Below are 6,000 nucleotides of genomic sequence, written 5' to 3'. Positions count from 1 at the left end.
CCAGGTGCTCTCTCCATTCTTTATAAGTAATAAGTGATACTTTTTTGATCCCACAAACGGGGAAATTCCACCTCCGCATTTAACCCATCTGTGAAGTGAAACACCACATACACACTAGTGAACACACACACACACACTGGGGGCAGTGAGCAAACTTGCCCGGAGCGGTGGGCAGCCCTATCCATGGCGCCTGGGGAGCAGTTGGGGGTTAGGTGTCTTGCTCAAGGACACCTCAGTCATGAACTGTCGGCCCTGGGGATCGAACCACAGGGCCAGCTCCATAACCTCCAGCCCACGGCTGCCCCCAAATGAAACGTGGCCTGTGCGGGTATCGAACCCGCGACCTTGGCGTTATTAGCACCAAGGTAATGACTTATGACTTCAAGTTTAGGACTTTAGGACTCCTCAGAGTACCCTGTGGGCAGGAGTAACTCACTGATGTGAAAACATTTTCTATTAAGAACCACCAGGATCTCAGGGGCATTTTGTGATTATTGTGGACTACATGCCTGATGTTGCTGTGGCTTTTCTAAAACAACGGGACTCAAAAAGTTATGTTGACAAGTGCTTTGTGTATATACTGAATAGACTGTAATAAGATAAGATCACGAAAAACATTGATATAACAGACCCGAGTTCAGTACTGTGAATCAAACAGTTTTAATGACGAAGTACTGTAAGCACAATAAGTCTTTAAATAAATCCTGGATCTAAAAACCTAATGAGGATAATCAAGATGATGCCATCCATCCATCCATCCATCATCTTCCGCTTCTCCGGGGTTCGGGTCGCGGGGGCAGCATCCTGAGCAATGAAGCCCAGACCTCCCTTTCCCCAGCCACTTCCACTAGCTCCCTGGGAGGGATTCCGAGGCGCTCCCAGGCCAGCTGGGCGATATAGTCACGCCAGCGTGTCCTGGGTCTTCCCCGGGGTCTCCTCCCAGATGGACTCGCCTGTGACACCTCCCAAGGGAGGCGTCCAGGAGGCATCCTAACAAGATGCCCGAACCACCTCAACTGGCTCCTCTCGACGTGAAGAAGCAGCGGCTCTACTCCGAGTCCCTCCCGGATGACCGAACTTCTCACCCTATCTCTAAGGGAGAGTCCAGCCACCCTGCGGAGGAAACTCATTTCAGCCGCTTGTATTCGCGATCTCGTTCTTTCGGTCATTACCCAAAGCTCATGACCATAGGTGAGGGTGGGAACATAGATCGACCAGTAAATCGAGAGCCTTGCCTTATGGCTCAGCTCTTTCTTTACCATAACAGACCGGTAAAGAGCCCGCATCACTGCTGACCCAGCACCAATCCGCCTGTCAATCTCCCGCTCCCTTGTACCATCACTCGTGAACAAGACCCCGAGATACTTAAACTCCTCCACTTGAGGCAAGAGCTCATCCCCGACCCAGAGAGGGCTCTCCACCCTTTCCCGCGTGAGAACCATGGCCTCGGATTTGGAGGTACTGATCCTCATCCCGGCCGCTTCACACTCGGCTGCAAACCGATCCAGTGAAAGCTGAAGTTCACGGCCTGATGTCCCCAATAGGACCACATCATCTGCAAACAGCAGCGATGTGACCCTGAGGTCACCAAACCGGACACCCTCCATCCCCTGACTGCGCCTAGAAATTCTATCCATAAAAATTATGAATAGAATCGGTGACAAAGGGCAGCCCTGACGGAGTCCAACTCTCACCGGGAAAAAGTCTGACTTACTGCCGGCCATGCGAACCAAGCTCCTGCTTTGTTTGTACAGGGCCTGAATGGCTCGTAGCAAAGAGCCATGTACCCCGTACTCCCGAAGCACCTCCCACAGAATACCTCGGGGAACACAGTCGAATGCCTTCTCCAAATCCACAAAGCACATGTGGACTGGTTGGGCAAACTCCCATGAACCCTCGAGAATCCTGGAGAGGGTAAAGAGTTGGTCCAGTGTTCCACGACCAGGGCGGAACCCGCACTGCTCCTCCTGAATCCGAGGTTCGACTATAAGCCGGACTCTCTTCTCCAGTACCCTTGCATAGACCTTACCAGGGAGGCTGAGGAGTGTGATTCCCCTGTAGTTGGAACACACCCTCCGGTCCCCCTTTTTAAAAAGAGGCACCACCACCCCAGTCTGCCAATCAAGTGGCACCACCCCCAATGTCCACGCAATGTTGAAAAGGCGTGTCAGCCAAGACAGCCTCACAACATCCAGAGCCTTGAGGAACTCGGGACGGATCTCATCCACCCCTGCAGCCCTGCCGCCAAGGAGCTTTTTAACTACCTTAGCGACTTTGGCCTCAGTAATGGACAAGCCTATTCCCGTGTCCCCAGACTCTGCCTCCTCACTGGAGAACGTGTTGGTGGGATTGAGAAGGTCCTCAAAGTATTCCTTCCACCGCCCAATGACGTTTTCAGTCGAAGTCAGCAGCACACCATCTCCACTATATACAGTGCTAGTGGCACACTGCTTTCCCCTTCTGAGTCGCCTGACGGTTTGCCAGAATCTTTTTGGAGCCGACTTAAAGTCACTTTCCAAGGCCTCACCGAACTCTTCCCACACCCGGGTTTTTGCCTTGGCAACGACTGAAGCCGCAGATCGCTTGGCCTGTCGATACCTGCCAGCTGCCTCTGGTGTCCTACAGGCCAACCATGTCCGGTAGGACTCCTTCTTCAGCTTGACGGCATCTCTCACCTGGGGTGTCCACCACCGGGTTCGAGGATTACCGCCCCGACAGGCACCAACTACCTTGCGACCACAGCTACAGTCAGCCGCTTCAACAATGGAGGAGCGGAACATGGCCCATTCTGAGTCAATGTCCCCCACCTCCCCCGATATCTGGTCAAAGTTCTGACGGAGGTGTGAGTTGAAGATCAATCTGACAGGTTCTTCTGCCAGACGTTCCCAGCAAACCCTCACTATATGTTTGGGTTTGCCTGGTCTGACTGGCATCTTCCCCCACCACCTGATCCAACTCCCCACCAGGTGGTGATCAGTTGACAGCTCAGCTCCTCTCTTTACCCGAGTGTCCAGTACACATGGCCGCAAGTCCGCTGACACGACTACAAAGTCAATCATTGAACTGCGGCCTAGGGTGTCCTGGTGCCATGTGCACTTATGGACATCCTTGTGTTCAAACATGGTGTTCGTTATGGACAAACTGTGGTTTGCACAAAAGTCCAAAAACTGAACACCACTCGGGTTCAGATCAGAGAGGCCATTCCTCCCAATCACACCCCTCCAGGTCTTACTGTCGTTGCCCACGTGAGCGTTGAAGTCCCCCAGTAGGACAATCGAGTCTCCAGGAGGAGCACTTTCAAGCACCCCTTCCAAGGACTCTAGGAAGGCTGGGTACTCTGAACTGCTGTTCGGTGCATAAGCACAGACAACAGTCAGGACCCGTTCCCCAACCCGAAGGCGTAGGGAAGCTACCCTCTCATCCACCGGGGAAAACCCCAACATACAGGCGCCGAGTCAAGGGGCTATGAGAAAGCCCACACCTGCCCGCCGCCTCTCACCATGGGCAACTCCAGAAAAGAAAAAAGTCCAGCCCCTCTCAAGGAGATTGGACCCAGAGCCCAAGCTGTGTGTTGAGGTGAGCCTCGACCTCTCGACCTCGCGCACCAACTCAGGCTCCTTCCCCGCCAGTGAGGTAACGTTCCAAGTTCCAAAAGCCAGTTTCAGCAACCGAGGATCAGAACGCCAAGGCCCACGCCTTCGGACACTGCCCGATCCACAATGCACCGCACCCCTACTACTGCCCCTCCCATCGGTGGTGGGTCGATGGGAGGGGGGACTCATGTAGCTCCTTCGGGCTGGGCCCGGCCGGGCACCATGAGTGAATGCCCGGCCACCAGACGCTCGCTGGCGAGCCCCTCCCCCAGGCCTGGCTCCAGGGTGGGGCCCCGGTAACCCTGATCCGGGCAGGGTACAAATATCCTGCTTTGTTGTCCTCATAGGGGTGGTTATGGATCACACTTTGTCTGGCCTGACACCTAGGACCAGTTTGCCATGGGAGACCCTACCAGGAGCTTTTGCTCCAGACAACATAGCTCCTAGGGTCCTTCAAGCACACAAACCTCTCCACCACGATAAGGTGGTGATCCATGGAGAGGAAGATGATGCCAGCATTGCCAAAATCATTTAATTCAGGTGTTCCAATCACTTCCGTGGCCACAGGTGTATAAAGCAGAGCCCCTAGGCCTGCAGACTGCTTCTACAGACATTAGTGAAAGAATGGGTCGCACTCAGGAGCTCAGTGAATTCCAGCGTGGTACCGTGATCGGACGCCACCTGTGCAGCAAGTCCAGTCGTGAAATTTCCTCACTACTAAATATTCCACAGTCAACTGTCAGTGGGATTATAACAAAGTGGAAGCGATTGGGAATGACAGCAACTCAGCCACGAACTGGTCGGCCACATAAAATGACAGAGCGGGGTCAATCACTACAGACCACTTCATGTGGCCTTCAGATCAGCTCAAGAACAGTGCAGAGAGCTCCATGGAATGGGTTTCCATGGCCGAGCAGCTGCATCCAAGCCTTACATCACCAAGCGCAATGCAAAGCGTGGAATGCAGTGGTGTAAAGCGCCGCCACTGGACTCTAGAGCAGTGGAGACGTGTTCTCTGGAATGACGAATCACACTTTTCCATCTGGCAATCTGATGGATGCCTCTGGGTTTGAGGTTGCCAGGAGAACGGTACTTGTCTGAATGCATTGTGCCGAGTGTAAAGTTTGGTGGGGGGGACTATGGTATAGGGCTATTTTTCAGGAGTTGGGCTCGGACCCTTAGTTCCAGTGAAAGGAACTCAATGCTTCACCAGACCAAGAGATTTTGCACAATTTCATGCTCCCAACTTTGTGGGAACAGTTTGTAGCCAGGCCTTCTCGTCCAACACCAGTGTGTGACATCACAAATGCGCTTCTGAAAGTACGGTCAAAAATTCCCATAAACACAGTACTAAACCTTGTGGAAAGCCTTCCCAGAAGAGTTGAAGCTGTTATACCTGCATCATATTAAACCCTATGGATTAAGAATGGGATGTCACTCAAGTTCACATGCGTGTGAAGGCACATGACTGAATACTTTTGGAAGTGTATCTGCAAGCAGGACTGTGGCATGACATGGCTTTGAAGGAATCATGAATGGAACAATGTACTGGGACATATTAAAGGGGAATTTAATCTCAGCCAGAAAGGTGGAGAAGATGGACGCTTCAACAAGATAATGAACCCAAGAACACAGCCAAAATAACTCAAGACTGCTTTCTAAAAAAGATATTTGCATGGCCTAGACAATCTCCTGATGTGAATCCCACTGAAAATGTGTGGGGAATTTGCCAATCCAACAGTGGGGTGGGTTATCAAAACCTTGGAGAAACCTGCAGCAGTCGTGAGCTGGAGGTTAGGGATTCAGCCTCGTGACCGGAAAGTCGCTGGTTTGATCCCCAGAGCCGACAGCACAGGACTGAGGCATCCCTGAGCAAGACACCTGCTCCCCGGGTGCTGTGGATTGGGCTGCCCACCGCTCCGGGCAAGTGTGCTCACTGCCCCCTAGTGTGTGTGTGCTCACTAGTGTGTATGTGGTGTTTCACTTCACGGATGGGTTAAATGCAGAGGTGAAATTTCCCCGTTGTGGGACTAATAAGGGTCACTAAATCTCAATTGTAGATGGTTTGCAAAGAGGAATAGGCCATAAATGTACCACAACTGCAAAAAGCGAATTAATTCTTACTGCAGATGTCTAGTAAGCAGATTTGCACTAATACTACTAATGTACCAATGTACTAGTACTAATGTTTTTAACGTGTGGTGTCGGAATACCTCTATTATGCTCATTATTGCGTCTATTCTATCTACTCATAATTGTAGGTACAAAGTTAAAAAGTGTGTAAAAAGTGAAAATATGTCCTGCAATTATATTAAACTCAGCTTTCTTTGCCATAGTGGTCACCAGTATCTACAGTGCATATGTAGCTCTTTTATTTACTATCCAAAATGACCAAAGAACCTACACA

This window comes from Pygocentrus nattereri, chromosome 17, assembly GCF_015220715.1.
Source record: "Pygocentrus nattereri isolate fPygNat1 chromosome 17, fPygNat1.pri, whole genome shotgun sequence".
NCBI lineage: Eukaryota > Metazoa > Chordata > Actinopteri > Characiformes > Serrasalmidae > Pygocentrus > Pygocentrus nattereri.
The sequence above is the reverse complement of the archived record's forward strand: the minus strand, read 5'-3'. Positions refer to the sequence as shown.